The sequence below is a fragment of the Abramis brama genome (genome assembly GCF_963993115.1).
Source record: "Abramis brama genome assembly, chromosome: 12".
NCBI classification, from domain to species: domain Eukaryota; kingdom Metazoa; phylum Chordata; class Actinopteri; order Cypriniformes; family Leuciscidae; genus Abramis; species Abramis brama.
In genome coordinates, this window is record NC_139974.1 from 27281452 (window position 1) to 27291196 (window position 9745).

Genomic DNA, 9745 nt, shown 5'->3' on the forward strand with positions numbered 1-9745 from the left:
TCTTCAGGACAGGTTTGAGAAGCACTGTCCTAGAATGACTGCTTAATGCAGTTCTCAGTTACTAAATAAACTTAGTCAATGTGTAAGTCCACAGAGGCCTGCCACTATTCGTTCCTGATGTTTTAGATGCCAATACATGAGGCCAAAAAGGAAGTTGCTGATGTGGTATTGCTAACATAGACAAGAGCCCAGGTTTGATTTCTTGCAACTATTGCATATTGGTGTGGCTTAGTCTGTATTGCTCAAATCTACAGATTTTTATCCTGAAAGGTCAACAGAATGAGCAGGTGTTCTTTTTGTCGTTTGACTCTACTGTGTCTGACAGTCTGCTGTTATTCTGGATGCTGTTACTTGTTTTGATCTAACCTCACCGGTTTGAGATGAAAAGAGCAGTATGGCGAGAGAATAACAACCAATGCTGAACGCCCACGCCTTCGCTTCGCTCGAGTCTAAAACATTTTCCCACGCTGCACTTCAAATACCTATGTCATATGTGCAACGTCATGTTAAAGGTGCTATAAGCGATCTCACGCGTTTTTTAGGCCAAACATTTTTTTTTCACATACCGCAAACATCTCCTCACTATCCGCTAGCTGCCTGTGATGTGGGGGTGGGGTTCGGGGGTTAGTGCGCGGATGAGGAGGAGGGAGGGTCTAGCTAGCCTCCGTTTTGTTTGATAATAATTCAAACATCAACAAGAGGTTACGCCAACCGAGATCGCTTACAGCACCTTTAAAATTCCATTCTATAAATATCAAATATATTTCTTTACATATAAAAAAAAATCATTAAATTATACTACAACAAATCATTTTATTATGCCTGTGTCCTGAGTATTAAGAGTTTTGTGATATGAAAAAAAAAACATTTGTCAGGGTGGGAGAAACTTTCTGAATGTTGATTTTATCAACGATAAGCGAATCACCAAAATATACGGATTTTTACAAACCAGCTTGTTAAGTAATTTAAGTCTATAAATAAGTAATTATACAAATAAAAAATGGATCCATATATCACACTAGCCTATAATAATTCTGTCTATATTTATGGTCAAAAATGCATGTTCATATCATAACACCAGCAATTGAGTTATTTAGAATTTATAGGGATGGGAGTACATGTATTAAAGTGATTATGTTTGCTCCATTTTATTTGGGTAAATATTTTGTTTCAGTAAAATGTTTTATATCAGTGTTGTTGTAATGCCATTGGGTCATTGTGAATGGACAGCTGTATGTGAAAGTAAGCATGTTCAGTTTAGTCTGTTTCATGAGACCGTCGTGTAACATCCTGCTGTGTATTGCACCTTTACTTTGGTCTAACCACACGTGTTCAGATGACAGCAGAAAGGCTATAGCAGAAGGCCCACGCATTGTCTTGTTGGGATGCAGTGTGGTTTTTCAACCCCTCACAAAAGTATAGCATACATATTCACAAAATCTCAAATATAAAATCTCAGATATCTTTTGATTAATAAGTGTTAACATTGTTAACAGCTCGTTTTAACAACTTTTTTTTTTTTTTTTTTGCTAAGAAAGAAAAAGTGAAATATGTTTAGGGGTTATTGTTGATTTTTGTTTCAGCCTGTTTCTTGACACTGCTTCACACACATCGGATAGTGCAGGCATTAATTTGATTCAGATCAAAATAGTTGATGCTGTATGCTGTGACATTGTGTCCCAGAGGCTCATCAGGCCTGTAACTCCTCTCATCTCTGTGAGGGTCTGAAACATTAATTTCACACTGTAGTTTATCCCTGGAGGATCTGGGACGGTTTTGTTTACGACCACTTAAACTATTTGCTTTTTGGATTGTTTTTTATCATTGCATAAACAACTACTTCTTCAGCGCTCTGAAAATGTAAGGTGTTTTTATATTTATTTTGCCAACTTATTTAATAACTTATTAAACAGTTTATTTACTAACTAAAACTGTTTAAATAAATTTTGTACCAATTCTGATATTATTCATTGCGTTATACATTTTATCTATAATCATTTAATTTAAAATATAGATACGTTTATTTTTATAGAACCCTTGTGTGTGTGTGTGTGTGTGTGTGTGTGTGTGTGTGTGTGTGTGTGTGTGTGTGTGTGTGTGTGTGTGTGTGTGTGTGTGTGTGTGTGTGTGTGTGTGTTTTTCAGGTATTTTTGACCTGAGCAAAATGTGACCCATGAGCAAAACACCTTATAAATTATATTTATTTATATTTTTTGAAAATGTAAAAAACAGAGAAAGTTTTCTGTGAGGGTAGTGTTTAGGTGTACAGGTAGAATATACAGTCACAGTACAAAATCATTATGTCTGGAACCCCCACTGCTGTGACTGTCACACCATTTTAGCTAAAAACACACAGCTCTGTCACTCTCAGTGACTATGGTACATAGTCTTTAAATAAATGCACAAAAATATAAAAAAATCATTAAGCTGTAATTTTTGTGTATTCATAAAGTCAAAGGGTTTTCTAATACTGTGTTCTAAGTTTAAAAGTTAGAAAATTAAATCTGATCTGCAAAAGGCGTCAGAATTGAGTTTCATTTTTAGGTTTCATCTTTCTTTCACGCTTTCTCCAAGAACAACAGGATGGGGGACAGCACCCCCAGGAAGGAAGGATGATTTAACTGGTCAGAACAATCACTGGATAAGAGTAGGCTATATATAATGTAGCTTCCTGGCCATTTTGTTTTGACCCCTGACTTTTTCCTGAAGACACTAGTATAAACATCTAACTATACTGATCTTACAGCCTGGTCCCTGTGAAGTGTCAAAATGGTCACATTTTAGGTCTCCCTGCCAGACAGGAAGGCTTCAGATAGGAGATTTTATGATAGGAGTCTGTGACGTCTTTGATTGTAAAACACCAGGTGACCGGCCTATCTTTGAATTGCTTGATGTTTTCTGAAACAAACTGCATATGCTAATACATAGCAACTACACAGAGAGGAAGGGGAGGGGTTAGGGTTAGGGTTAGGGTTAGGGTTAGGGTTAGGGAGGGCCTGTGCCCCTGCCATGATGGAAACAATCTTCATTTTCAATTTAGCAAACGGAGAGCAAACATCTCTTCTGCTCAGAAATTCAAGGATCTATGACTTTAACCAGTGACAAAAAGACCTCCTAATTTCACAGATGGTAAGTTCACTTCAACACGTTTAAACCTTTAAAATACTTGATAATTTAACGTCTTGTTTCAAACAAAACAAACTATTATTCACTATTTTATGTTTTATTTATCTATGCAAGTCAGTATATTGTGGTGTCCGCATGATGACTCTATATCACTGATGTAATGGATTAAAATACTTATACTTGATAATTTAACATCTTATTTAGTTTATTTTGTTTTGTTTATCTGAGTAAAACAGTATATTGTGGCGCCCACATGATGACCCTATATCACTGATGTTTTAGATTAAAATGCTTATACTTGATAATTTAACATTTCAAATAATATGAACTATTATTCACTATTTTATGTTTTATTTATGTAAGTCAGTGTTTTGTGTATTAGATTAAAATACTTATTGATCATTTAGCATTTTAAATAATATGTACTATTATTCACTATTTTATGTTTATTTATCTAAGTCAGTATTTTGTTGTGTATTAGATTAAAATACGTATACTTGATAATTTGACATTTCAAATATGAACTATTATTCACTATTTTAGCACAGCATTCTGTGCGAGTTGCAGCTATAAAGCCCAATGGATGAGAAACAGCTGAGCGAGATGATTAGGATAAGAACAGGGGTTATGGGAAATGTAGTGCGTGAATGAGTCAATATTCAGGCAAGGGAGCCCTGTGATGGCCTGAGAGGGAGGTTGCAGAGTCTGTGATTGTGACAGAGCACAGATTGTGGATGCGTCCACTTCAACCACAAAGGGCATTTCAGGATCCGGATGGGACAGGATGGGCGCTGAGGTGAAACGCTGCTTGAGTTGGTTAAAAGCTTGGGTTGCTGATTCATCCCAAGGGAGACGATGCGAGCCCTTCTTAACCAGGGACATGAGGGGGTTTGCCACTGAATTGAAGTTTCTTATAAAGTGGCGATAAAAGTTGGCAAACCAGAGGAAGCGCTGGAGTTCTTTTAGAGTGGTGGGTTGTGGCCACTCTAGGACTGCTCTGACTTTTCCCTCATCCATGGCGACTCCGTCCGGGCTGATTACGTACCCCAGGAAGGTAGTGGACGTCTGGTGGAACTCACACTTTTCTATTTTGGCGTACAGTTGGTGCTGGATGAGCCTCTGAAGGACCGCTCGAACGTATTGCACATGGTCAGCCAGAGTGTCCGAATAGATAATGTCGTCGACAGCCTCGCCGCAGTACATGCACAGACGTTGTGTAATACGTCCCTCACGTTCATCAGCTGACAAATGGTACGTGTTGAGTTGCATGGGTTCGGAGTCATCAACTGGAACGGTTACTGAGGGACGAGGAATCGGTACGTGCCGGGGGGCTTGAACAGTGCGATGACTCGCTCGGCAAAATCGTAGGAGATTGTCAATCTGAATCGTGAGGTTGATGAATTCATCCAAGTTTCTGCCTTCATCCCGACAGGCTAGTTCAGACTAAAGTTTGTGAGTTAAGCCTCTACGGAAGATCACTTTTAGCGTGTCATTAACCCAGGAGGTTTGGGCTGCGAGGGTACGAAAACTGAGTGCATATTCTGCAGCGGTTAATTTGCCCTGCGTAAATTCAAGCAGACGATCGCCCCAACTCTTACCCTCCTTGGAGTGCTCAAATACTTCACGAAAGCGGCATAAAAATATCTCAAATGACGGAAAAGCAGTGCCATCCTCCCTCCACACAGCCGTTATCCAATCCAACGCCCTCCCGGTGAGTAATGAGCATACAAAGGTGATCTTACCAGCCTCGGTGGTATACAGCGTTGGCTGTTGAGCGATGAATAAGGAGCATTGAAGAATGAACCCTCTACATTTACTTGGATCCCCGTCAAATTTCTCTGGCAGCGCGAGACGGGGGCTCGCAGAGGGCGTGGTCTCTGCCGACCGGGCGGGGTTAGGTTGCGGGAGAGATAGCTCTGGCGTGGGCGTTTGGAGAGATTGAACTGCTTTGACCAGCTCCTCCGTCAAAGCGGTGAGCTGAGTCAACTGATGATGGTGAGCCTCGAGCTGACTTGCCTGAGCTGTATAAGCGGCAGTCAAGGAAGACACAGCTGCTGGATCCAATTGTGACAAAGTTTTCTGTTGTGAATCATCAGAGTCTGAGAGATCCATTTGCAGCTACTTTATTTAGAAAAGAGAAGTCGACAGGCAAAGGTGAAAACACCGGCAAACAGTAGCAGGAGAGAGCAGGAGAATTCGTGGTCAGTAAACAGGCAAATGGTCGATGCAGGCGGCGAACAGTCGAATTCCAGTATCCAGGCAGAGGTAAAGCAGGCAGGCAGCAGGCTGGCGCGATCAAGGAACAAAATAGGGTCAAACCAGGTATGCTAACACAGGAAGAAATGCTCGGAATTGTTCACAGTAGTAATACAAAAGCTGTTTCTCATCTACTGTGCTTTATAGCTGCAACTCGCACAGAATGCTGTGTGAGCTGCAGCTATAAAGCCCAGTAGATGAGAAACAGCTGAGCGAGATGATTAGGATAAGAACAGGGGTTATGGGAAATGTAGTGCGTGAATGAGTCAATATTCGGGCGAGGGCGCCCTCTGATGGCCTGAGAGGGAGGTTGCAGAGTCTATGATTATGACACTACCAGACAGACATTTGTATTCTTAACTCATATAATGTGGTGTTTAAAAGGTTAAAACTTACTTTTAGAAATAGTTATACTTAAATAAATTTCATCTTATTTCATATATCTGTTATTTTACATGTTTTTAATTTGTCAATGCTATTTCTTAATTTCATTCACCCTGTTTTTATTCTCTCCCACAGCCATTATGGACAATACAGTGAAATCTGAAAAACAAATAATGTTCATAATTTCACCAATCTGTGGACATTATCCACCAATAATAAAAACAACCCTGAAAAACATTCACTTCCTTGTCACACCAAGCAGCTTACAGTCATAAACACACATCCATAAACCCCCTGGAACCACACAGGGTCAAATTTCACATGGCCTCATAAAACCGCCATATAAGGACATCCTGTCATAAACACGTCATAAAACCATAAATCATTTTTGACAGTCTAACCCTCATATCAACTACTTCTGGATTTTGTTTTTGAGGTGTAATATTCAATTCAATTCAATTCAAATTTATTTGTATAGCGCTTTTCACAATACATATTGTTTCAAAGCAGCTTTACAGAAAGTGCATTTCAGAAATGTACATAGAAATATAATAGGCTTTCATGCTTGATTGTTCAAAAAACACATTATTTTTCATGTATTTTACATTATCACAGCACCTCTCTCACCAGTCTGGCTCGAACACTCCATACAGTTCCTGTTTCGATGAAGCTCTTCCTCCCGAAATACAAAATGTGCTGTGATTGGTTAGATGCCCCAGTGTGCTGTGATTGGCACCGCTTAGCGTGTCTTCAGGAAATGTCACGTCCCTTCATAACATCAAGTTCTGCTCTGGTGTAAATATTAAGGATGGCAAACAGCCTTACAAAAGCGAGAGCTTACAAAAGCTACAGTAAACACTAAATCAACACTAATGTTGGCTAGCAGGCGAGCGGAGCCAAACAGCTTTGCCCTTTGTTTACATCGTAGCAACAACATAAAACTTATAATTGGAACTGTTAATAGAGAACGCAACTACAAATAATAAGACATACTTACAAGTTGTGATCCACAAACAACAGGTTGTCCCAACAAAGTAGGAACTGCTTCATTTCAGTTGAAGCTTTTGTGCGTAGCCTGCAATGTACTCTCTTAGGTTCTGGAAGCTGTCCTCTGTAAAATGTGCAGCACACAGATAAACGTTGGGGTTACAATGTTCAGGAACAGTGTTTAAAATAAATTTTAATCACTCTAAGTTCGGCAGTCTTAGGAAGGTCAAACAAATGAGTTTTGGAAAAGGGGTTGAAAAAACAGCGTCTCACATAGCAGCAGCTCAACCAGGCCTCACACTTTTTTTTTTTTGCGTATTCCGTGGGCGGGGATTATTTAAATGAGTAACATAAATCCTGGAGAAAAACACATAGTCCTAAAGAGTCGTTCGTTGTAGTTCTTGGAAAGTCAATTCTGTGAAATATCTCCCTTTAGAGTGGACTTTGAGCTTTGTAACCTTGTAGATCTTTGTTATGCTCAAACAGGAACATTACACACTAAAGATGAAAAGGTGAGGATTTGCATGTTATTACATTTTGTTTTATTTTGGTGATAACTCACACTCACTGTGCTGTTTGCTTGTTGCATTTCTTGTCAAATGTAACTTCTGCAGTACTTTAGAAGAGAACACCGTAAGCTATGCTGATTTTTCTGACGAGGGAAGTGGGTGAGAGGGCCAAGGTTCGCTACTGAAGAGTCATATTCAGTACAGCCAGGTATGGAAATTAATTTGGGATTGAGGAGTAATAGCAAGTTGTCATGAGAATGTCAGAAAGTCTCAGATTCGTTGATCTTACTTTTAGAGATTATGAGTAATGTTATTCAGTGAAGTGTAATTCCTTCAGGCTTTGGCAATCTTCTAATCATGTGTTTGAATGATGCAGACATTAACTGCAAAATACAAAACAAACCCCATGGTCTCTATATTTCAAGTTTTCCTATACCACATAAAAGCTTTGAACAGAGTGAAATATAAGTCATTATTTACTGAAAATATTTAGCTCTCAAAATATAACTTAAGAGGTTCCTCAAGAATCTTTGCACAACAATAAAAGTTGGCTTCCTAATGTGGCAGTTTGTAATTTTAGGTTAAGTCCGACTACGCCACCCGGAAATATTCCGGGAACCCACAGATTATTCAGGTACACAAAGCACGCAGATACGTAGTGGCTGAGTCAGATAGCAGACAACGATGATCGTACAAAAGTTTATTCAAGAAAACACCATTTAATAAATACAACACGATCTTCAATAATAAATCGTAGAGTCAAATAAAACAACAATCACACACACACGCCTACCACTTCAGAACCTGGGGTATTTGTCCTGACTATTAGATCAACACAGCAACCACTCGTGCTCTCACAACACTCCACCCGCTGTGAACACTGCAGACTGTCAGTCAAACCACCACCACACCCAGAATACTTCAGGAACCACAGGTACCCCAGATTCTGAAGGGAAAAGACAAGAACAATCAATATAACAATAAACACATACTCTTTCCACATAAAACTCTGTCAATGAAGCATATAATCACACCCGGCAATAAAGGCCTGTCTTTCTCAGTAACAATACCAGCCAACCAGCTGATGCTCGTGGACCGTGATCAGCACGATAACGGGCGGTAATGGGTCATTCCCCCATGTCTTGACAAACATATTAACCACAAACAGAAAATCATTCAACACAAACAAAACAGAAAATACAAAAGAAAACCAAACACTCCTAATAATGTACAAATATAAGGGTGACACACATAGACCTTCGTCACTGTAAGGATACCCCTCCCCCGTCCTCAGTCCACCCGTCGAGAAACACTGTGACAGCCCCAGGCACGTGCACACATAGACATCAAAGGGGGCTTGAGCACCTGCCCTTTTTATTCCTGGAGAGAAAGTGCCCTTTTTTCTGGGGTGCTTTTTTATTTTTGAAAAATAATATATATTCCTGTTTGCGCACAGCTTCCCTGTCAAACAAATCAGGGGTGCGTTTCCCGAAAGCATCGTTAGCCAACTATGGTCGCAAGTTCCCTCGTTACCAATAGAGTTCAATGGACATTGCAATGAACTTGCGACCATAGTTGGCCAACGATGCTTTCGGGAAACGCACCCCAGGTCAGGAGTTCTGAAGCGCTCCGCCCCTCTCTCTCTCTCCCGATTAAAACCATAGACAGTATAAGAAGTGGACAGAGCCATCTCATTGGATCTCAATTGAGACAAGTGAAGCCCATTTTTAGCGATTTCTTAGCACTTCCTTTCCTGACGCGCAGACTCAAACCGAGCAAAGCATTACACGGACCACGTGAGCAACCCATCTGTCTTCTAGTAGCTGTGCCAAGAGAAATCTGAATCATTCCCTTCCGAATCTTGCAGAGACGGAGAGTGTGAGTAGGAATTGTCCATGAGCTTGGAGCAGGAGCAACTTTTACTAGGTATTCTGATTAATTATTTTGTCATTTTGCCTCCACGTCCCCCCGATTGCCCGCGAGCTTCTCCTCCCGTCCATACGGTAATCTCTCTACTGTGCGACAGAGAGTCGCGTGGTTATGACGCAATCGTTAGCCTACTTTTACAAAAACTGCTTCTACGGGGCCATAACATAAGCTACAAGGTAATGGAGCATTTTATACATTGTCGTGTTTCTTTAGAAATAAATAATGGACAAATGGAGTCTTCAAACGCCTCAGATGTAAAGTTATTCGCTGTCAAAGTGACGCCAAAATGAATGGGAGTCAATGGGACGCTAACTGCAGGTGAAGTTCTGCTACAAGATGGTGGTACGCGGCCGGCTTCAACTTCCGGTCGACTTCCTTCCCGCCTGATTAAAACCCGATTGTGTTGCTTCCGCTAAAGAAAATAGTGTGCTCCGTCTCTACGGTTAGAATCCTGTGAGTCCATAGCAACGCTCTGTTTTTCATGGCAACTTATTTTATTACATGGCTTGGTTGAATTCCAATGTAGAATGCGGTCTGTTATTTCTTGATAACAG

General features: G+C 40.2%; 1 protein-coding gene across 1 annotated transcript in view; it reads right to left on the reverse strand.

Annotated features, from left to right (window-relative positions):
* The window catches only part of LOC311093146 (uncharacterized protein), a 31172-nt gene extending 24115 nt beyond the window's left edge, over positions 1-7057 (reverse strand). The window contains exon 1 of the mRNA XM_084130313.1: positions 6764-7057. The gene's annotated coding sequence lies outside the window, so the exon portion shown is untranslated. The remainder of the gene's footprint in view (positions 1-6763) is intronic.
* Between the last annotated feature and the right edge of the window lie 2688 nt (positions 7058-9745).